Source organism: Podarcis tiliguerta, assembly GCF_965153285.1.
Source record: "Podarcis tiliguerta genome assembly, chromosome: 7".
NCBI classification, from domain to species: domain Eukaryota; kingdom Metazoa; phylum Chordata; class Lepidosauria; order Squamata; family Lacertidae; genus Podarcis; species Podarcis tiliguerta.
This window is the reverse complement of record NC_139540.1, coordinates 68,836,615-68,860,829: the sequence shown is the minus strand read 5'-3', so window position 1 is coordinate 68,860,829 and position 24,215 is coordinate 68,836,615. Positions and strand designations below refer to the sequence as shown.

The 24,215-nt window shown below is 43.4% G+C and overlaps 1 protein-coding gene across 2 annotated transcripts in view; it reads right to left on the bottom strand.

Annotated features, from left to right (window-relative positions):
- Nucleotides 1–23,171, bottom strand: part of LOC310681523 (cadherin-9-like) — a 137,906-nt gene extending 114,735 nt beyond the window's left edge. Inside the window, exon 1 of one of the 2 annotated variants that reach the window (XM_083449426.1) lies at nucleotides 22,752–23,171. The gene's annotated coding sequence lies outside the window, so the exon portion shown is untranslated. The remainder of the gene's footprint in view (nucleotides 1–22,751) is intronic. The other variant, XM_083449425.1, reaches the window with a different exon arrangement.
- Between the last annotated feature and the right edge of the window lie 1,044 nt (nucleotides 23,172–24,215).

Genomic DNA, 24,215 nt, shown 5'->3' with positions numbered 1-24,215 from the left:
AAAACCAGTCCTTAGGCATTCATGGAACACCAGGTGGGCTTATTAGAAAGATTCCCATTGAGTTCACGGCATCTAATGCAGATCAGTCATTTTCAGTTTTTCTTCTTTTCTTTGCCTTAATTTACTCCCTCAGCATATATTTTTAATGTGCCGTTTAAGAAAAGCATGTTTGTGCAGGATACCATTATTGCTTAACATATTGCTTACGGATTATAAACTCCTGCAGGCTACGCAGAACAGATCAGTACGGATATCAGCTAACTTTGGTTTATTGTACCATTCTGAATTGTTCAGCATGCTGCAGTAAATAGGCTCTTTTGTGGGGATCTAAAGTGTGGAACATCTTCCAAACAGATTCTGGTAGTAGAGTTCCAAAATTGTTGTCAGAATCTGACCAAGCCAAGTGAGTGAGTGAGAGAGAGAGAGAGAGAGAGAGAGAGAGATGAATTGCAGAAGAAGCAAACCTACTGATCCAATTTATCCTTCATTATCAACATCAAGTCAGACCCTGAAAATCTTCCTCAGGAGTAGTGGCTGTTATTGTTGTGTGAAAAAGTGGAACAATCCATATATGCTGCTCTTAGCCCCTTGGAGTAGGTTCAATATAAATATAAATAATTATTATTATTATTATTATTATTATTATTTATTTGTTCCGCAGCCACTCTGGGCAGCTTCCAACAAAGATTAAAAATACATTAAAATGTCACACATTAAAAACTTCCCTGAACATAAGATCAGTGCTATTTTTCAAGAAAAAGATATGCCAGAACTCACCATAAACCCTTGTTCTTTTATAATGGTAATGGCAACCAATGGAGATGGTGCCGGAACCAGTGAATTCCAGCTGAAAAAAAGCCCTGCATGTGATGCTGCTGCTGGTGGTTTTGTGATGACCCTGAAGTCAAATGCCCCCTTTCCAAAGAGGATGAAGCTGGCAATTCAGACTGGGAGAGGGAATGGCCCTCACGACACCTAACTGACAGGAGTAAGAGTTTGTGGGGCAAGTACCCCTCTGGCTCAAGAACATAATGTTCTCCCACATTTGACACCCAGGAAAGTTCCCCTCCTCCTTCAGAGCTAAAAACTGGCCGGGCCCTTCTAAATACCGTAGCAACTTTTAGTGGAGGTGGAGCTTGCTGCCATTTAAGTCTCACTTTGAAGACAGCTGCTGCTGCTGTAGCAACATCTGACTTCTATTTTCATGTCTCCAGCATGTTCTCTACATGGTAGTGACCAACATAGCCTTGCCCCCAGTTCTCACAACAGAACGTGTTTTGCTGCACTGAATCAGCTATCTCTAGCTCACCATTTCATTTCCCACAGTGACCAACCAGCTAGCTCTCAGTAAAGATCAGGTTTGTTTGTTTGTTTGTTTGAGTAACAATGTTCAAGAAAGCAAAATGCTGCAAAATGCGATTACTCCAGCTTCTAATCCATGGTGACAGTCTCCATTTTAGGCCGTCCCATTGGTTCCTCCCTCCCCCAACACTGATTTTGTGATAGCAGCAACCAATTCCACACTTGTCTGGGATGCACTGATTATGTCCTGTTTTGCTGCCAGCTACACTCACTTTGCTGGAGTCTTAGATCTAATCTTTATTAGTTTTCCGCATCAGTGGTGTACATATATCCACACCCCTTTACAGATTGATTGATTATGAAAGAATTTGTTCCTCCCCTTCTCCCCATTTGCAAATGGGCCTTGTCATGTTTAGTGTCAAGATCAATGCAGCCATTGAGCTCTTTGTGCTATAAATGTGGAATGCAAGAATCCAGTGCAAATATGAATGGCTAGCGGGCATGCCAAGTGGTGGGGGCTGAAGAGTCTTCACCCCCCCCAATTTTTTCAATGTGGGGGCTGGGCACCCCCAAATCCTGGGGCCCCACTCCACCTACTTCTTCCCTTCCAATGTGACAAGAGGAGGCCCTCCATGCTTCCCATTCCCCACCAAGTGCATGAGCAACAGCATCATGGCCACAGGACACCTGCACACCCTGGCCTGGGGCCTGAACACTTGTGCACTTGGTGGGGGACAGGACGCATCATGTGACATGTAACGTGACACGTCACATGATGCACCCCACAATGTGGCAAGGGGGCAAGTCAGCACCATTGATGGCTAGACTGATATCGACAGTAAGGTAAAGGGACCCCTGACCATTAGGTCCAGTCGTGGCCGACTCGGGTTGTGGCGCTCATCTCGCTTTATTGGCCGAGGGAGCCAGCATACAACTTCCGGGTCATTACTAAGCTGTTTCTGGTGAACCAGAGCAGCGCACGGAAACGCCGTTTACCTTCCCGCCAGAGCAGTCCCTATTTATCTACTTGCACTTTGACGTGCTTTCGAACTGCTAGGTTGGCAGGAGCTGGGACAGAGCAACAGGAGCTCACCCCGTCGTGGGGATTCGAACCGCCAACCTTCTGATCGGCAAGTGCTAGGCTCTGTGGTTTAACCCACAGCGCCACCTGCGTCCCTTGATATTGACAGTAGATGGAGCTAAATGAGTATTGATGTGTATATCTGTATCGATAAATACACTGATGTTTAATTCACCATGTTTTCCATGTGTGTTCCAATGAATGAAACATGATACTCTTCTGCCATTCTTTAAGTACATTTTTTTTCTCCGGCTTAATTTTGGAGCGGCTTTTCTCCAGATCCCTTTGCTACATGCTAATAAATTTTATCAAAGGGAATAGCCACCCCTCATTGTTATGTAAATAATTATAACCTTGTCATTCATGTCCTGTGTCAAAAACGCTATCCACAGAAACCATCACTAGCCCTATGGGCATCATGTTTACTGAAGGAAATATAGACAAACAGTGAGAGTCACCGCAATAATACCAAAACAAGTGTCGTACAGGTATGTCAGTACCCATTAATTCCTTGAAACTCTTCCTGTATACATTTTTGCAGATTAAGATAACTGAGCCCATTCATTGGAAAAGAAATGAAAATATGAGCATCACTTTTAAACAAAATGCAGGCAGTGCATGTGGCTTTTAAGCATACTTCTCCTGTTGTTTGGCAGGCAAAATTATATAGCAAGGTGGTGAATCTGTGGACAACAGACTGGATCAGGCCCACCAAGCTTTTTCAGGTGATCTGTGAAGCCCCCAGCCAATTTGGTACTTTCCAAAGGCACCTCTTCCTGACCTTGCAAAAGCTCCTTTTCTTCTTATGTATTGCCACTGCTAGTTCAGAGGTGCCCAGGAAGAGGAAGGAGTGCAAGGTCAGGAAATGGCACCTTTGGAAGTTATAGGCAAAAGGTAAAGGTAAAGGACCCCTGGACCGTTATGTCCAGTCAACGGAGACTATGGGGTTATGACACTCATCTCACTTCAGGCCAAGGGAGCTGGTGTTTGTCTGCAGACAGCTTTCCAGGTCATGTGGCCAGCATGACTAAACTGCTTCTGGCGCAACAGGACACCATGACGAGTGCCAGAGTGCAAGGAAGTGCCATTTACCTCTGCGCTGTAACAGTACCTATTTATCTACTTGCACTGGTGTGCTTTCGAACTGCTAGGTTGGCAGAAGCTGGGCCAGAGCAACGGGAGTTCAACCTGTCACATGGATTTGAACCATCAACCTTCCGATCAGCAAGCCTGAGAGGCTCAGTGGTTTAGACCACAGCGCTACGCACTCCCGCTTTGGAAGGTATATGCATCACAGTACAGTGTGAGTGAATATAAGTGTATGACTGCATGCATGCATTTTATTGATTGATTGATTGATTGATGGATGGATGGATGGATGGATGGATTCAGTTTATATCCCGCCATTTCTCCTGACCGAGGAACATATTTATGTGTGAGTGAGTGAGTGAAAGAGAAAGTTGTGTGGCTGCATGCTTGACGAGTGTATAAACTGTTTGTGTAGGTTTGTGTGCTGTATATGTGGTGCAGACGTTAAGCTAAAAAATACTAGCCACCCTGGTACAGTGGTGCCCCGCAAGACGAATGCCTCGCAAGACGGAAAACCCGCTAGACGAAAGGGTTTTCCGTTTTGGAGGTGCTTCGCAAAACGAATTTGCTATGGGCTTGCTTCGCAAGACGAAAATGTCTTGCGAGTTCCTGCGGGGGTTCCCCCCCCCCTTTTTCCCAAGCTGCTAAGCCGCTTAACAGCTGATCCACTAAGCCGCTTATCAGCTGATCCGCTAAGCTGCTTATCAGCTGATCCTCTAAGCTGCTTATCAGCTGATCAGCTAAACCCGCTAAGCCGCTAATAGCGCTAATCCGCTAATGGGCTTGCTTCGCAAGACGAGAAAAACCGCAATATGAAGAGACTCGTGGAACGGATTATTTTCATCTTGCAAGGCACCACTGTATATGGAATGTTTTGTAGATATCACTCTGTGTGTGTGTGTGTGTGTGTGTGTGAGAGAGAGAGAGAGAGAGAGAGAGAGAGAGAGAGAGAATCACAGTTCTTGTAGTTTCAAAGAATCATAGAATATTAAAGTTGGAAGGGATTCCTAGAGTCATCTAGTCCAACCCCCTGCAGTGAATGCTATCCTTAAGCTGAGTGATGCCATCTTTCAAAGGCACATCAAAATGTGAGTAAATATGAACATCGTGCTCAGGGTGTAACGCCAGCCTTCTCTGCCATTAAGTGATAGGTGTATTGATTGAAAAGAATAATAAGGATGGCCCATTATAAGATACTCACTGGAATGAATCCCTCATTTCATTGATTGTTGCTAAGATGTGCACGTTTCTTATGCCGTCACAACGAGCACTTCCAATGTGTGTGCTTTGCTCCAATCCCTTTTGAAATTCAGGATTCCTTTTACTGCCTGCTAAGTGCCCAGGCTGACTAGCATGAAATTTAATTTGTGCTAATCAACTTGAGGTGAGGGGAGCAGAAAATTAATGGGTCTCATTTTATGTTACATTTTTACAGCAACCTCTCCCCAATTATTTCCCTTAATAAAACAGAATATGTTTTGTATTGGAGCCTTTCTATACTTCACAAACCCATAATTTAAGCACTAATTGTGCGGTGGAGGAGAAAGCCACGTAGCTTTTGTGCTTCCCAGTGATAGCTCTGAGAGAAGTGCTCTGTTTCCTAAGTCGGCTGCAAGCGCATTTATAGCATTGTTTACCTCATAAAGCTGTAGGTGTTTACTGGTGGGAGGGAATATCCTCAAATGCTCCTGGTTCCTGCTTTTTTAATAATAATAAAAACACCATAATGAATCCTACTAGATGAAACCAAAACTGCCTCTGGCTCATCACTACATCACAAGCAGCAAGCAGTTCAATACCTTTGGGAAACTAGCAAGCAGAGCATGGAAGCAAAAATCTTTTTCTGTTCCATGTTTCCTCCTGCACCTGATATTCACATGTATATTACCACTGAACAGGGAGGTCCATTCAACTATGAAAACCAAAACCTATGACAGTGGTACCTCGGGTTACATAGGCTTCAGGTTACATAGGCTTCAGGTTACACACTCCGCTAACCTAGAAATAGTACCTCAGGTTAAGAACTTTGCTTCAGGATGAAAACAGAAATCGTGCTCCGGCAGCGCAGTGGCAGCAGGAGGCCCCATTAGCTAAAGTGGTGCTTCAGGTTAAGAACAGTTTCAGGTTAAGAACGGATCTCTGGAACGAATTAAGTACTTAACCCGAGGTACCACTGTGCTATATCGCTTCTAAAAGAAATAATATAATTTTTTAGAGAGAGATGGATTAGAAACTATCTGAGTTAGTCATCATGGCATGCCCTCCAACATTTTTCTGATGAAAATAAGAACGTCCTATCCAGTCGCGTACCTGGGGGGCAGCACTTACCTTGGGGGCAGCATGCCAGAGCCCAAGGTGATGCCCAAGTCCAGGTGCCCCAGAACATGGCATGTCGTTCCCCAAAGCAGCACGACCTGGGGCTGTGATTACAGGGCGCTGAGCTGCTGCGTCCTTCCCAGCTGCCAGAGGGCAGCTGAAAAGGATGCAGCTGGCACTCGCTGGCCCTACAATCTGAGCTGGGCCCACAGCACACCTGAGCCACGGTTTCTCTCCCTGCCCCCTGTGTGCACCTGTCCCAGGTGCCCAAGCGGCTAGCTACGCCTCTGGTCCTATCATAAAAGATAAAGGGACCCCTGACCATTAGGTCCAGTCGTGGCCAACTCTGGGGTTGCGGCACTCATCACACTTTATTGGCCGAGGAAACCGGCGTTTGTCCGCAGACAGCTTCCGGGTCATGTAGCCAGCATGACTAAACCACTTCTGGCGACCCAGAGCAGCGCATGGAAACGCCGTTTACCTTCCCACCGGAGCGGTACCTATTTATCTACTTGCACTTTTTAGTGTGCTTTCGAACTGTTAGGTGGGCAGGAGCTGGGACTGAGCAACGGGAGCTCACCCCGTCATGGGGATTCGAACCGCCAACCTTCTGATCGTCAAGCCCTAGGCTCTGTGGGTTAACCCACAGTCCCACCCGTGTCCCTATCATACCCTCCAGCATTTCTTTGGTGAACATAGGGATGTCCTAAGGAAAAGCTGGACATTTGGGGATCAAATCAGAAATGTCTTCTGTAAATCCGGGACTATCCTTCGAAAATGGGGACACTTGGAGGGTCTGCTTTTGTGGCGGTGGGTTCCAGAACTTTATCATGTGTTTTGTGAGGGAAAACTTTGTTTTCTGTGTCCTGACTGCCATACACTAATTTGGCTGTCGATCCTGGCTTGCATAGCAATTACATGTGCTTGCCCCCACTATGGCTACATGGTACCATATGGTAAGAGGGCATTGTCCATTGTGTCCTCTTTAAGTAGGCCAAATTTGTGTGACACCCAGGATTGCTCCCTCAGTCCTGTCTACTAACTCTGAGAAGGACTAGCACTGATGATGTCTTTGTGAGTATCTGGAATTGACAGTATCTTTCCTTTGAACTCTGTAACTGTTCTCCCTCCTGCTTGGTCCTTTGGTGAAAAGCAAGCCTTGGTGCCCAGTTGCAGCAGGAATGTCCTCAAATGAAGAAGGAAGGGGGTGAGTCTTCCTTATTAGGGCCAAACATTCAGGGAAAGTGTGGGTCATCTTTTGTACACCCTGCTGAGTTGAAAACAATGTAGCTTTTCAATTCTACCCTAAGCACCACAAACTGTTTTCATTAGCAGATGCGGCAGAACCATTGCACTTCCCTGACCCCATTGTGCTCATTAACATGGGAAAGGGCAAGTCTGAAACAGCAAGAATAAAAGCTCAGGCCCATGTGAGTGAGAGAGTTTGCCTGTCTTCCCTTTTTGTGCATTGTTGTGTACAATTGTTCACTGTATTACAACACTTGGAAGGCTAGCCTGTCATCCCACAACATATTATTTCTGATCTGTGGTTTGCCTTGCAGGAAGTAACAATATGTCAGTGTTGTAGGCAACATTTATCCAACGAAAATAGGGATGTCTTATTCAATTATTATTATTATTATTATTATTATTATTATTATTATTATTAATACTCCACCTATCTGACTGGGTTGCCTCAGCCACTCTGGGCAGCTTCCAACATATATAAAAACATAATAAAACATTTAAAACCTTCCCTATACAGGATTGCCTTCAGACGGCTCAGGGGTCATATAACTCCATACTCTCCAACATAAAAGAATAAATTGTGTGCACAAACTGTAGCCCAAATTGAATTAACATAATTATTGTCATTTATTTATTTTTAAATACACATTTTGAAACATACACATGTTTTCTGTGCCAGAAATCTTGCACAAAGCAGTAATGTATAAATCCACACAAAAGGAGATCCAATTTTATGCATTTTCACTTCGGAGTAAGTCACACATTAAGTTTAGCGTGCATAATATTGTTGTTGTTTAGTCGTTTAGCTGTGTCTGACTCTTCGTGACCCCATGGACACCAGGCACTCCTGTCTTCCACTGCCTCCCGCAGTTTGATCAAACTCATGGTGGTAGTTTTGAGAACACTGTCCAACCATCTCATCCTCTGTCATCCCCTTCTCCTTGTGCCCTCAATCTTTCCTAACATCAGGGTCTTTTCCAGGAAGTCTTCTCTTCTCGTGTAGTGGCCAAAGTACTGGAGCCTCAGCTTCAGGATCTGTCCTTCCAGTGAGCACTCAGGGCTGATTTCCTTCAGAATGGATAGGTTTGATCTTCTTGCAGTCCATGGGACTCTCAAGAGTCTCCTCCAGCACCATAATTCAAAAGCATCAATTCTTTGGCGATCAGCCTTCTTTGTGGTCCAGCTCTCACTTCCATACATCACTACTCGGAAAACCATAGCTTTAACTATACAGACCTTTGTCGGCAAGGTGATGTCCCTGCTTTTTAAGATGCTGGCTAGTTTTTTCATCACTTTTCTCCCAAGAAGCAGACATCTTTTAATTTTGTGACTGCTGTCACCATCTGCAGTGATCATGGAGCCCAAGAAAGTAAAATCTCTCACTGCCTCCATTTCTTCCCCTTCTCAGTTTATTTATTAGGGGTCTCCCCCTCACAGTTTTGAAAGCTGTGCCAGGTCACCAGGGTTTAAATTTAGTGAAGTCAGAAACTTAGCAACCTTACCACCACCAATTTTCATAATGCTGCCATGTTTAAATGCTGACATCAGAAGTCTGGAGTCTGGAGTGAGAACTTCACCAATGGCAGATTTGAGGTGTACTGACATTAAAATAAATGAAGTCAGAAAGCTGGTGTGATGGGAAATCAAGGTATAGCAGGAAGGTGCCAAAGGCAAACAGTGGAGAAGAAGCTAACGGGAAGAATGCAAGGACAGCCAAGGTCTGAAGGATCTATAGGTTGACACTGGGTTATATATGGACAAGACATTGTGTGTGCACTGCTAGAGATGAATCAAATCAGGGTTGAGAAATCTAGGGTTGCCATATCTCTAAAAGTAAAAACCAGGACATAAATAAACCCTATCACAGAAAGGCCAACTAACTGAATAGTTCTGGCACATTCTCCTGCAGATAGAATTTAGGGAAGATGCCCTCATCCATTCCATACATACTTTGATTTTATTTTAATATATATGCTCCTAAACCAAAGTTTATCTGGTCTGTTACAATAATTATGGGGTAAGGTAGGGGAGCGGTATACTGGGATGTAATTCTAATGTTGTATTCCCAGAGGTGGCCTATATATTTCGAAACAATGTGGGTTTTTTCTTTCTTTCTTATTTTCATTTGGGTTTTTGGTCGTGTGTGGTTTTGGATTCATTTTCAATGCCTCCAAAGGTTCCATTGTTATGAAACGGTGTGAATAGCAGAGAGGAGTTTATAGCATTACAGTAACCCACACGGTTTTGGGATTATAACATGAAAAGGGAAGGATAGTTCATGGGGTTTAAATGTTAGCGCAGGGAGTCCATAACACAATCTCTACATTATTAAGTAGTGTAGCATATTTTATAAGCACTGAACTCCTTTTCTTTATTTGCTGCTGGAAATAAGCCCTAAATTGAATCATGTATTATCTTTCTAAGGAAGTAAGTACTGCTATCTAAAGCTAAAAGAAACCCCAGTTTGGGGAGGAACCAATTTTACTTGAGCTGCACCAAATGTTCACAAGATTTGCTTCTCTATGCAAAAAGTAGGCTTTCAAGGCTGTTTGAAAACCCACCCTCTATTTTTGAGGTCTTTCATTTTGAAATTTTACTGTTAAATGACCTGATATGCTTCTGCCTCTTTAAGCCTTCTTCACTGTGTCATTCCAACCAGCCCAGGGTCAAATAGTGAACATGAAGCTCTTATGGTGCCACATAGATCATCAGAGTTGGCTATATGATTATGTCACTGAGGCCAAGCTATTGCTCTCACTCAGGGACTTACCCTATCTGTTTTGGCAAATATATACCAGGGGTCCTCAAACTTTTTAAACAGGGGGCCAGTTCACTGTCCCTCAGACACTGTCGGGGGCCGGATGGGAAGTTTTAGAGAGTGGGCTGGCGTGGTTGTGGGAGCTAGGCACCTTGGAAGCCAGGAGCCTGCAGGAGCTGGCTGAGAGCGGCATGCACTGCCCTGTGCACCTCTTCAAGAGAACAGAGACAGAGACAAGGACAAGCTGGTGCCTCACCTGCGGCTACCACCCTGTGCAGGTGTTTCTGCCCCTTTGTCCTCCTGCTCCCTGGAGACAAAGGCTGCTGCCTGGGCCACTTGGCCACCGGCCTCATCATCCTCCACCAACGTGTTGGCCGCCAATGGAAGCATGGCAGCAGCCCCACCGAGCTCTAGCCTGGGCTGACTGTCCTCCTCCAGGAATGGTGCTGCCGCCCCCCTCATGGGGACACAGAGTGGCAGCAGCCACAGGAGCACCAGGGCGGCGGCGGCGGCGGCGGGAGGAAGAGGCCGAGCGGTGGCAGCTCTGCCAATCAAGCACCATGTCTGGTTTACCTCAGCATTTGATTGGCTGGCAGAGATGTCCCTGTGCCACACTGAGGTAAACCAGGTGTGGCATTTAATTGGCAGAGATGTCCCCACGCTGAGGTAAACCAGGCATGGTGTTTGGCAGAGCCGCCGCCACTCAGCCTCTTCCCCCCATTGCCATCGGCAGGAGACTTGGCTTCGCAGAGGGTTCTTAAATGGCTGGGCAGGTTGGATACAGAACCCTGGCGGGCCTGATCCGGCCCGGGCAGCGTAGTTTGCCTACCCCTAATCTAGACCGTTCTGAGCTGGCTGACACAGTTCTACTGGCTTTTGGTAACTATGTTACTGGTTTTTATACATTGTATGTTAAATTGCTGCAACCCACCCTGGGATCTTCAGGGTGAAGGACAAGAAAGGACTGGAAATGGATCTTACAATAAATAAATATAAATAAAACTCCTTGTTGACCAGGCAGCAGACTCCCATGTTTTGCTGCACTGCTGGTTTTGCTGCCTGCCACTGCAGTGTAACAGCATATTCATGCCAATCCAGCTCATGATGCAGAATTGCACATGACTACATGGGATGGAATGTACATACATGGAGTATGCATGCTCATCCTATTAGAAGCATTGCACCAATGATATTTGGATGTATACATACGGAGGTTATCCATTCATGATGTTCTACTTTTAGCTTGATGTAAATACACATCCACAATCAGTGCCAATTGGTGAACCAAGGAGGAGAGGTCTGTTCTCCCTGTTTCAGAAACAGGTGGGCTTTCCTTCTTCTTTCAACATCCATGCATTTGTTTGTATCCTTTCCTGTGTATGTGTGTGTAGGGGAGAGTGAGGGTTTTTCTGTTTTGCTTTTTGCTTATTCTTGTGAATTGCATTTCGTTTGCTGAAAATCTGTATGTGTGGTTGACCTATATGTTGTAGACTCTGGATGCTGATAAACAGGTAGGATTATTGGTGTGGGTGAAGTAATTTTGGGCAGGTGTAAATAGGCTGGGGATCTTGATAGGTATTATTCTGTGTATGAAAATAATAATAATAGGCCCTTATTAACATCCCCCAAAGGTTTAGTGAAATATTTCAGAAGTTATTTATTTAACAAAATGTATAGAGTGATAAATACAATAAAAATTAAAAAATCTACAAGCGGTTTACATAAAGTGGTGGAAAATATTTAAATTTAACCATGATTTCACTAGTAATGCTTCCAATAAATGGTTTTTCGCTCTATAAGAAGTTTTATCCATCTTCTCCAAAATGCAGAATTTACTGCCATGTTTGTTGTTGTTTTTCCTGTTCTTACTACTTCTTTTTAAACTCATGTCTTCCTCGTCTAAGACATTTACCATTTGTCACATGTAGAGTACAGAAGGGACTAAGGAAATGAATTAACCATACTCATCAGGTTTTAGAGCACAGGACAACATGAATGTCACTTTATTTTCATTTTCAAACGCTAATAAAGCAATCAGGCACATTTACGTCTCATAGATTGACACGGAATGACAAGATGCATTATTCATGAGTAGGAAACACAGGCTTGTTGGCGGTTTGTTACCTGTGCAATTGATTTCCATTTTCAAAATGAATAGAAATGCATATTTGTTGTTTATCACCGATAGAAATGCCAGAAAGTCTGGTAGCATACATAATGAGGAGTGCTTTTCCTGTTAATCATAAATAGGATATTTAGACTTTTTCTCTCATCAAAGATGGTTTGATATACAATAACATCTTAATGTTCCAACATAACATCCTATTTTCCCAAGTTTCCATAATATTGTAATGCGACAAAGTAATAGAACTCAGAATGAAACTATGTAAAAAGGAGTAGACAACAGTGTCAATTGATGGCTGACTGTTGGAAGGAAGAACATTTAAAGTGGTACTCAACTAGGTCCACTGAAATTAATAGCCCTAACATAAAGGTAAAGGTACCCCTGACCGCTAGGTTCAGTTGCAGATGACTCTGGGGTTGTGCGCTCGTCTCGCTCTATAGGCCGAGGGAGCCAGCGTTTGTCTGCAGACAGCTTCCGGGTCATGCGGCCAGCATGACTAAGCTGCTTCTGGCGAACCAGAGCAGCACATGGAAACACCTTCCCGCTGGAGAGGTACCTATTTATCTACTTGCACTTTGACATACTTTCTAACTGCTAGGTGGGCAGGAGCTGGGACTGAACAATGGGAGCTCACCCTGCCGTGGGGATTCGAACCGCTGACCTTCTGATCCGCAAACCCAAGAGGCTCAGTAGTTTAGACCACAGTGCCACCCGCGTCCCAGCCCTAATTTAGTTAAGTTCATTAATTTAATTGGGTTTAAGCTAATTAGTCGAATTGCTACCCTTATGTCCCCTCCCATGGTGTCCATAACATTTTATTTTTTATTTTTTACTTTCTCCCAAATGAGTGAAAAGTTTTCATTCCTTGTTTTTTGGGGGGAACCAATGACTTTAGGGTGCTGTCACCACAGATGAAAACCTGCCCACCAGCTAGTGTGACTTGGCTGAGGAGATCACATAAGAGGCTTAGCATGTCCCTTCCTCTCCTTATGGCAACTACAGGTTTGGGTCGGTGGGTGTGACTAGGTCTGAACGTCCTTTCTCCCCAAACTAGAAGCTATGTTTAGGAGTGGGGAGAAGGAAATGAGACAATGTTGATGGCCTTCCCTTGTTTTCCCCACCCCTAATATAGCTCCTGTGAGTCTGTGTTGCAGGAGGCTTACCACATCTTCAGAATCTAGAGGTTGAATTTGATTTGGGAAATACGTTGTAGGTTTAGTTTTGGAAAATTGGGCCCAGATGACTCAGGCAATGTCCTCTATAGGAAATCTGATAAGCATGCAAAAGAGTGAAGCTGAAAAAAGGAAACAAACGATTCCCCACTCCATGGCAGTCAATTATAAACTTTGAAGGGGGAAGAGTTAACTCCCCACCTTAACATTTGCTGAAGAGTTAAAAAAATTGCACTCTTAGTAGCAGAAAAAATAAATTCCAGTCCCTTGATCTATCAACACTGACAGTTCTAAGGATTTGGTGCACTCCAGAAACAATACCAAAAACATTCATCCAATGTTTACTACACCGGTTTTCACATAAACCTCTAACTGGTTTCACCACTCAATTTGTATTCCTGAACAGCAGGCATCTTTCTTTTAATTCTTAAAAAAAGAGGAAAAAAATTGTTTTTGGTTTTCTAAAAATAAAATAAAAAATTGCTTCTTTTTAATGTCTTGTCTACGTTGCTCACCACTCTGTCTCTCGGCTGCTGGCTTGTCTTTGCATATTGTATGTTCCTGCCCAGCAGAAGCTCTACTGTGGCCTTAGAATATTTTATACTCCTAAGTCCCTCTATCGGTGCCTGGTGGATGTCCTACCATGGCCCGGGATGCCTATTCTCTCACTCTGGTTCAATCTACCATTGAAGATTTCGTAGATTCATAGAATTGTCAAGTTGGAAGGGGCTCTGAGGGACATCTTGTTTACCCTTGCAATGCAGGAACCCTGCTCACAACTCGAACCACCAACCTCTGGTTAATAGCCAGACACACTGACCCATTATACCAGGGTACAACAGTACATTTAGTACTATACAATAGTACAATAGTACCATTGTTCTATTTCTCTCCTCCCCCTTCTTTCATTTTAGCAAACTAAAGCTAAGTAAGTATATCTCTCATGCCTTCTTTCATCATTCTTGGGTTGTTGTTGTTGTTGTTGTTGTTGTTGTTGTTGTTCACTGCTCTCCACTGTTTCTCCTTTCCCTTCACTCTGCCTTCTCTCTTATTTAGGTGCCCTTGAATATGAGTAGTTCCCCCCTTCTCCTCTTGAACAGACTACAGTAACTTGACTGTAAAGTCATGCGTTATTTTCTCTTATTGAACTCCTTTTTATTGTTGTTAAGTTCCCAAATCTCAGATCAGTCTGCCATTCCTGGGAACCTTACAGAAATGCTCCACTATTTGGACCCTAGCTTATACACGCTGTGCTCCCATTCATTTGGCAATTCTTTTAGTTCCTGAGCCAGCTCCACTCTACTGAAATTAGCCAGGGGCTGCAGATGAAAGAGTTTCCCTAAATACTAGGGTCGTCGGTAGTTCCTGAAGGGCATATTCCCCCCACATGGAAGGGTGTTCAAGTTGAAATGTGTCTTAGAGGCTCATGTCTTTGAGCAGTATGGGAAACAATGGCGACAAATAGGAAGAATATAAATGATTCCCACAGGGAACAGCCCTGCTCTCAAAACTGCGAATTTCATGTTAAAGGGGATCCTCAATAATTGGTCTTAACACTCCAAAATGCACATGTTTTATATCACTTCTGAAGGCCTTGTGAGTGTTGGAAACATTGGACCAGTAGCTTGGTTGTAGGGCTCATTCTCAATTCCTGACATTTCTAATTAAAGGCATCTCAGGGAAAGATCTCAGCTTGAGATCTCTGGGAAGTACCTGTTAAACAGAGTAAATACTGTAGATGGATCAATGGCCAGACTCAGGAGAAATCAATCCATAGATTTCTCTTTTGAGCATGTAAGCAAACCTATGTTGTCCATAATTTTTAATGTTGAGTTGCCTAGAGATTTGCCATGTGTAGGTGAATCATAAATGTTGTTAACAATAATGACAATAGTACTCACCATCATAATCTGAACATGTAAACAAACCTATATTAATTATAGCTTTGAATCTGAAGTCATCCAGTGCCTTGTGTTGCGTAGGTGACTCTCAAAGTTGTTGATGGTGGTGATGATACTAATGCTAATAATATAACGACGGCATCTGGTTTCTCGTGAGTTTTTTAAAACTAAATAAACAAACAAATAGCAAATGGTTGGAGTCTTAAAGGCTTACCTTGTTCATTTGTTTCTCCTACTCTTTTCTTTGAGCTGCTTCAAACTTTAATGTTCTCACATGTTCACTGAAAGTATTTCTGAATGAGGAATGCTATTAGTCTTGATAGCTGAGAGTGCTGTGCCAACATTTGCCTTTCAGTTTCCTTCCCTTGCAAAACAGGCTTCTGCTTAATGCCTCGTTCTCAGGGGCATTAAGATCCAACAGAATTTTGTTCGATGTGGGATGGTAGCTGAATATGGCATGCATGTTTTTTCTTTCCATTAAACATCCCTCAAACACTCTGCAGCCTCCCTGGCTGCTCACGCTTACTAATCTAAACACAGACACACACTGTGGGGTGAGTTGCCTCAGTATATTTAATCAAGGCCCCTGGACTTTGATTAAAGCAAAGGTACCCAGGAAGTCTGCACTTTTCAGACCACTGATGAGACAATTTGTAGAATGAAAGAAAGGACACTCACAAGTGCCAACCACCCAGCACAAAAGTAAGGTTGGGATGGCAAACCCTTTCACCCATCCCATGATAATTTCATTTTAAAAAAAAAAATCGTCTCCTCTTCTTGGATAATTTTTGAATGTAATTCCCCCCCCCCCATTAATTCATGGAGATTGATTAACAAAAAAATGAGTAACTTCTGTCACAGCAATAACTAATAGCTAAACAGAACCTTCATATTTACAGGCAGCATACTGGTGGGTAAAAAGGGTTGCTGTTGTGTGCTGCCTGTGAACTTCCCACCCAAAAGGCAGAAGCACAGAATACACTATCCAGCAGGCAAGAACTTCTATACCCTTGGCAACTGTGCTGAATTGCTTATTTCCCTGAAGAGGATATCAGGACCTTTACTGATTTCTCTGAAGGCCTCCCAATGGTTCTGACAAGTCTAGTGGTAGCTGGAATATATGACCAAAGCAAATCAAAGCATATTTAAAAATTGTTGCTGTTTAAATGGCTAGATGGTCAGTTAGTTGTTAATTCTTGGCACTGAACACATATTTTAAAAAGTATGTATTTTTGACCCAAGCTTTTCATTTAACAGAATGCCTCCACTTTGTTTACTACGGCTCAACTGCAATCTCGTCAAATTCTTGTCTCTGTCTTGAGCTAACATTGTTTTGGTCTTCAGAGGTCCTTAAATCAATCCATTTATGAGGCCATTCCTGAAAGATGAATGAAATATGACAGTGGAAGCTGTGTGGTAGTGATGCAGCCCTGTACCAAGCTGTCACATTCATGTGGCTTAGTCACAGGCAGTCAATGTGGCACATGAGTATAGGCTCTTTGGCTGATCAACTATTGTCAGGGGCTGGCCAGAGAAGGAGGAATGATGGAGACCACCTTCCCATCCTGACTCTTCCAGGGAGGAGGAAGTGGAAGATAGTATAAACTTGCAACAGTGGGAGGTCAAAGCTCAGAGGCAGACGAGGGAAAAAGTTGAGAAATAATGGGAGAGGAGGAGCAAGCAGAGCCGGAGCAGCAGCTGGCTGACACGTTGTCACTAGAAAGCATTCCAGACCCTCCATCTCCCAGAACCTGGCAAGCCTTAAAGGTAGGAGAGCAAAGAGCTCAAAGACAGAGGGCAGGTAGCAGCACATGTAGAGGAGATGATGATAATGGCGAATGAGGAAGTGGGGGAGAAAGGGGGTGGCAATTCACTTGGGACAACACCATTATCCAAGAGGCTGGGTTCTATAGCCTCTCTCTGTAAAGTATGAAACAAAAAAAGGACTGAAAGAAACTTTTCCTTGTCTTTATACTTTCCTGGGCAACCAGCCGGGGGCTGCTGACAGCATCCTGACAACTAATTTGCCATGTAGCTATTAGCACCTGCTTGCTTCTCTCTCTGTGTGTGTCTGACAGAGAAGAAGAGGACTGCATGCATATGCACACACTCTCTCACACACACAGCTTTCAAGAAGAAAAAACCTTAAGGACAGAATTCAACTAAGTTGTGTGGAGCGAGGGCCACCCAGAAAACAGGACTTCCTCCCTCGCCTCCCCACACACTCCCAAAATCTGCTCAGGAGGGCTGGTCACACCACCAGAACATGTGAGGGGCACATGGTGGGGGAGAGAGAGGGGGAAGTCCCATTGCACATTCATACCTCATTTCTTGCACACCTACCCCACTTAGGGACTTCATTGAATTCCGCCCTATGTATCTGCCATTAGCCTGTCTTTGGTGTTGTCACTTGGAGTAACTTCGGGTTTTCTGGGGAGAAGCAGAACTGATATAGAATTGATATTGTCACGTGTTGGGTATTACCCTCCAGGCTTGCTTTTGCATCTCTGCAGCACTTCCTCCACATGGGTAGGATATTAGAAAAGTCGCCTTAAGAACAAACCTACATTTGCTTGAGGATAATTAACTGGCAAGTGGTTTGACAGGGGTGTTGAGATTTCTGTTGAAGATCCTTAGCTCCACTCACCTTTCCCAACATTCCCTTTGGTGAAATAATGTCTATTAAAGCACTTTAAGGCTGTGGTATAGATGTGCCCTGTGCCTGTTTGGATGGATCCTGTTTGGATGCATCCTGTAAAAAGCTGCCTAGAATTTTCCACTTCATGGAGAGGGAAAGATCTTAAAGATCCAATGAGACAGCACAATTTTGCTCTCAAATTGGTATTTGTTTTAAAAGTGGAAGCATAAGCTGACATGTTGTTAAACCACTGATTATTCCAGTGTTCCGTCTGTTCAAATTTATGAGTCATTTCCCCTTGCTTCCTTTTCTATTCCCCTTTTGCAAGAATCTGAACATTAGTCTCCTAAAAATGACTTGCGAGCACCAGATATCATTATTCATGATCAAATATTTGTGTATCTCTAGGCAGCATTTACACCAAGCACCTGCTGTAAGTCACATAACTTCAAAAGAAGCTCTTGAATAGGTAGAAAAACCCCGCATGTGGATTTCACTAGTTCATCTCTGCAGTTCTCCCTTCTGTGTTTCTTCCTCTGTGCACATTTTCATAAATGTCAGGACGGTAGCATTGCATCCCCCTCTATGCTTATTAGAGCTTGATTTTCTGTTAGCTCCAGGTCCTCCCACCCCTGCATGCTCTGGGATAATTCTGATATTCTGCCTTTTGTGTATGTCTCTAACCATGTTTTCCCTTCCACTGAGATGTTGCCAGTGCATAAGACCACTTATGGGGGTTGGGGGAATCATCAGAAAGAAATAAGAACATGAAATAATGGGCTAAGTACCAATGAAAGCAAATGTTTTAGTATGTCAGTAGCAAATTTGTTATGGGCCATGCCATAGCAAGTTACTTGTAGAAAAGCTTAAAAGGTAATATGATTTGCATTAGTTACTCATTTCCTACACCCTCCACAAAGGAAATTATTGGTTTATTGAAGTGTGGTAACTAACAATAGCAATGTGTGATATGACCCAGGAAATCTCAGGGTTAATTTTCTTTTCAGCTGTGATTTCCTTAGATTGTCTTAGGACAGGCATAGGTAATCTGATTCCTTCAAGATACTACTGCAGTACAACTCCAACCATCTCCAGCCAGCACAGCTGATGGTCAGGAATGATGGAATATGTAGTCCAACAATATATTGATGGTATAGTGTTGGCTACCCCTGCCTTCAGGTTATCTGCCTATGATGTGAGAATAGTCCTAAGCAACCTGACAGAGGTTGTCTGAAAGCTTACCAACAATGGATTGTACCCAACTAAGTTCTACTTATTGGACTTATGTTAACCTATGTTAATCATGCTCATTAATTTCAGTGGTACTGTTCTGTGTATGACTAGCACTGGAAACAACCCAACGTACGCAAAATGATTTAAATGCTTATATATTACTCAATTATTTCATTTAAGTCAGTTCAAAAGTGGGAGGACACAGAATACTAATAAGTGATCTCCGCCATCAAGCTTTCTGAAAAATCCAGAAAAGGAGTGAGAAGAATGACAGACAATTCTATGGCAGATATAGCTCACCACTAAAATGGTGGTAAATTTGCAATATAGAAGCATCTAATGTTCATGAATTAATTAATCTTCTTATCTGGCAGAATCTGAGAATCAAGAAGCATGACTAGCGGATCTTAATTGCTTTGATTAATGTTGGTGAATCTCATTTTATTATACTCGCCATCAATTCCGTCCTGAGTTCATAGCAATATTAGCATTTGTGACCACAAAGCTATCTTTGTATGAACTGGATGGGCTGGCCAAGGTAACAATCTGGTGTGTTTCAAGGGATGCAGCCCACTTTCAACACAAAGTTTCACTGTCTGGCATAAAGTACAATATTTTAAATGATAATGATATTACATAGCAAATGGGGTACTTTCAAATATGACTTAGAATATGCTAAAATGAGATATGGTGGGATCTCTTTTGGAGAATTTTGGGCAGGTATCTGCCACGGATTTGTTAAATATAGAATAGTCAGTACTCTGTCTTGGCTTCAGCTTGGTTCAGTATCAATGTGAATTTGCACTTCTCAAAACAGTATGTGAACTAAAAATGCAGCTGACCTTCAATAGTTACTCCAGATTTTGTGATCTCCACTCTAAAGAAGTGTAGAAAAATGTGTGCATATTGGGGAGAAGAGTGCACAGAAATGCATATATTAGTAGAACTAACATTCAAAGATGCAAATTGGGCAAAATTGCTTGCAAAAATGTGTCTCTTGGCAGAAGTACACAAAAACATGCTGATGCCTTTTCATGAGAACTTTGTTGTTTTTAACTGACACAAAAATGCAGGGAGCTGAACTCAAAATGAGAAACTGAAAGAATCTGAAATTGACAGATCCATTCATCCCTAGACATTATTACGGAGTACAGGTATACATGATGCAACTGAATAGCTTTCCGTACCAAGCTACTAGGTGGATGAGTGATGTGTACTCCTCATTCCTATGCCAGATGATGTTAAATTTCTTTCTCTCTCACCCACAAACTGATCTAATTTACTCCTGTATTTCTGCCTCCTCACCTCCCTGAGTAACCAATTAAGTATGTTACATTGCTTTTGGAAACTTAGTCTGATGAGGGCATCCAAATCCCTGTAACCCAGCTGTTATCCTGAAATCATTGGCATTTTATTGTTCAATGAAGCAGGCAAGAAATATACATACTTTCTGCCTTGAAAATATGGCTTAAAATGAGAACTATGGAGGATTTATTCTGCTTTTATCTCCTCCTTAAATTTGTGCAGGCTACCATCTCTTCTTGCTAACATAAAACAATTCTACAGACTCTCTTTTGTCACTTTTGGCTAAATTCAGATTTACTACCTTGCTGCAGACATATCTAGGGGAGAAGGGGGAAAACATCAACACCTGGTTTTCTGTATACTGTTGCCACATTGTACTAATGTATTCTACCTTCTTTAAAATTAAGACTGCTTATTCTATTCTAGCCTTGATTAATTTGCTGCTGTTATTATGGCCATCTGACTAAATGGCATGCATACTTCTATATAAAGTTTCAGATTATTCGTAACAAAACTTAGCAGTAACCAATCTCATCCTTGAATCCACATTGGTTGGTTGTCAATTGCAATATGAACCCAGTGCATACCTCTACAGGTGTATTTCCCAAAATCATTACAAAATTCCTCATTTAAGAGGTGGGATATCCTCCCAACCCCCAACCCACGAAAAGAAAACTTTCTGTAGGATATCATCCACATCCTGAGAAAGTGATTTGCTTTAGGAATCACCACTAGAAATCATGAGGAAATCATTCAGTGGAATGGCCATCATCTTTCATCTGAGGATCAGAATATACCTTAGTATGTGAACCCAATTGAAAGTAATGCAGTGTGTATATAGACCATCCATATTCAGATGCACATCTGATCTACACTTGCAGATCTTGCCATAGCTGTGGAAGCTGTGGGCTTGGGAAGTGATGTGTTAGATTTGTATTTACATGAATACTTAATAATCTTACTAGCTTAGGTTTTAGAAAGTTGCAAAATTTATTTATTGGACTTGTATACCACCCCTCATCTGGAGATCTTGGGGTGGTTCACAGCACCAAAATACAAAACAAGAACACAAAATACATAATAAAAACAAGAGCAGCAACAACACAAACCCGTAACCCCCTTCCACAAACACATCTCACAAAATCTGCCATCCTTGCCAGTCAATAATAATTAGCAAATATTATTAGAATCTTGAGCCTAAATGAAGAAAGGTATACAAACTTTCAGCATAAATTATGCTCCTCCTCCCCCGCCCAAGTTCTGTTATGAAGACCTGAAATTCCTGTATCCTGCGCAAAAAAAGCTTTAGGATGTGATCTTAGCCCATTCCTCAACTTCATCAGCAGTCTGGTCCTTCCCTTGTTGTCCAAACTTTGCTGGCACAAATGAAAATTATCCCAACCCAGTCCCTTGTTCAATTCTATCCTGAGCCATTATTTAAAACTGCCTGCCAGGGGATGAATGACTACAGTACACAGACTGCCCATACAATTGCAAAGGATATTGATTTCCTTTACAGTTCACATCCATCATTCTTTGCCCAAGACCTGGATGTTTTGTGAAATTGGAGAGATGCCATCATGTAGTTTCTTGCATGTGTAATTGAAAAGAAAAAAAAGGAAAGGAAAATGAAAACTGGTGGTGGGAGAATGGTCAACTAATTGCCTTTTCAGATGACTAAGATTGTCCCCATGCATCCTTGATTCTTTTCAATTGTTTTGCAGTTCAGAAAAAAAAGGATGAGGTTGGAGTTTGCTGGAGAACTGTGGCTGGGCATTCCACCCACACCAGCTTTTGTGGCTTTACCTTTAATGCACATATCCCTATCTGTGCTCAGAAAGGCTGCAGAAGAGCTCTGTGATGCTTGAAAGCTTCAACCCTGATCAACAATGCAACTCAAGCTGATAAGAGGCATTTTGCCTTTTCGGTTATGTGACCAAGATGAGAATCCTCGCAGGCAAATCAGCTGTGTGTCAGTTTCACCTCTTTGCTTCCAACATTGCGCGAAATACTGATTTTCCTTTTTTGCCCTTTGAAATGCATTCATCTGCTGTACAAATTAATGATTTCAACCCACTCACTGTCTATCCATTTTTCCTGAGTTCTGCACAGATCTTTTTAAAATGGAGAGGGGATAAAAAAACAACACAGGCTTCACTGAATGGGGATTTAATGCTCCTTCCCTGAAGAGGAGAGCAAATGTTTCTGATGTAGAAATACTGAATGTAAGAAATAAAGTGTGTGAATTAATTGAAAGCGGGGGCGGGGGGGGGGTACCCTGCTGTGCAGAACTACTCTGAATACAGCAGCCTTCCTGTTTGCAAACTTACTATTCAAATGAACCCCGAGCATATGGGGGGAGGAGAATAGAAACACACCTTTGACTTCAACTTTCAGCAACGTATCTGTTTGCCATCTACTTCGAAGCTCTCACTCATATATCTTTATTTCTCTCCTGCCCCCCTACTCCCCCCAAAAGAGAAAGGTGAAATCAAGCATTATATTTATAAGCATAGCCTCGAATCTCCCTTGCAGTGAAAGCATGTTTGTGAATCCAGAGATCATAGAAGCAAAACAACTCACCTTTCTCTCTCCAGTGAAAGTGACGGCAGCTTTGCTTAGTGCTGTGCTGGTCCGCAGCCTCTCTGGTGCCTTCTTCGTCTCTGCTGCGCGTTAGCAGTTAGCTCCAGTGATCTCTCTCTGTACTCAGGGCTTTCTCTCCCTCTGCATCACTTTTAACTTAGGCAGCTTGGAAACCGAAGCCAAAGGTACCCTCTATCTGATTGGTTTCCGTTCAGCACCCCCTGATTAATAAGAAACGTCCCTCACACATGGAGAGCAGATTGCTGCTGATGAGGCTGCAGTCAGTGCTCAATGTGAGGAGGCTTTGGGAACGAGTCAGGAAGGTGTGGAGGCGAGATGCGAGTGTTTGGAGAGGGAGGGTGAAATTTGGATGTGCCAAACACAGTGATTTGCAAGTGAATGGAGGAGGAGGGCACAGAGAGGAGAACTCTGACAAGGACTCTCCTTACAGAAGAAAGCGCCTCTGTGCTTCAAGCCTCGCTCACCCAGTCCCAATTTGTATGTTCAGCCCTCTTCCTGGAAACAAGAGGCAGTCATGTCTGCAGCCTGTAAATCAGCCAGACACAAGATTTTTATTACCCTGGCCACCTTGCATTGCAATTCAGTGCCAACTGGGAACTTGGAATTGCCCTATGCAACCGATGGGCTGAGAGACCTCCACATTTCATAAAAGTAAAGTTGAGGCTCCTCACTTACCCTACCACCAGCACCACCTTAAAAAAGGCATTAGACTTGACAACATGGACAAGCACTTCTGAGGGGAAATCCTTCCCAAAAATGCTCTCGGGGGCAAGTGATTGGGGTGGTCTTGACACTGTTTGTGGCTTTATGGCTCTAACCGTGACTCACTTGCTCTGCTCAACATCTGTACATGAGGCTTTCTTTTGTGTAGTACCTAGTCCTAGCCAGCACATATACATCTGTTTTGTATGGTCAGTTCACAAATTTTGCATAGGGCCAGTGGCGTAGCGTGGGGGGTGCAGGGGGGGCCGGCCGCACCGGGCGCAACATGGGGGGGGCGCTCGCACTCGCAGCTCTCTGCCCCTACCTGGCTCACTCACTCTCTCTCACTGCAGTGCTGGCTGTGCGAATCCGATCCGAGCCGCCGGGTCACCGCCCACTGTGGAGAGGAGGGTGCCAGGCGTGCGGTGCGGTGCGGAGAGAGAGCGAGGGATTATCTGGGGGAGGGACAGTGCAGCGGGGGGGGGGCACAAATTACTTGCCTTGCCCCGGGTGCTGACAACCCACGCTACGCCACTGCATGGGGCATCTGACAGGCATTAGAGCTGAGACAGGCTTTTGTAGGCAGCGGGTTTTGCATGACCCTGGTCTGCTTACCACAACTTCCTGCTAAGTTAATCCTAAGTGGCCCATTAAGAGTAGAGGTAGGGGGGAATTCAATTTGGTCCACATTTAAAGTCAAATCTATCAAACTCACAACTTCTGGAAAAGTATGAGAACCGG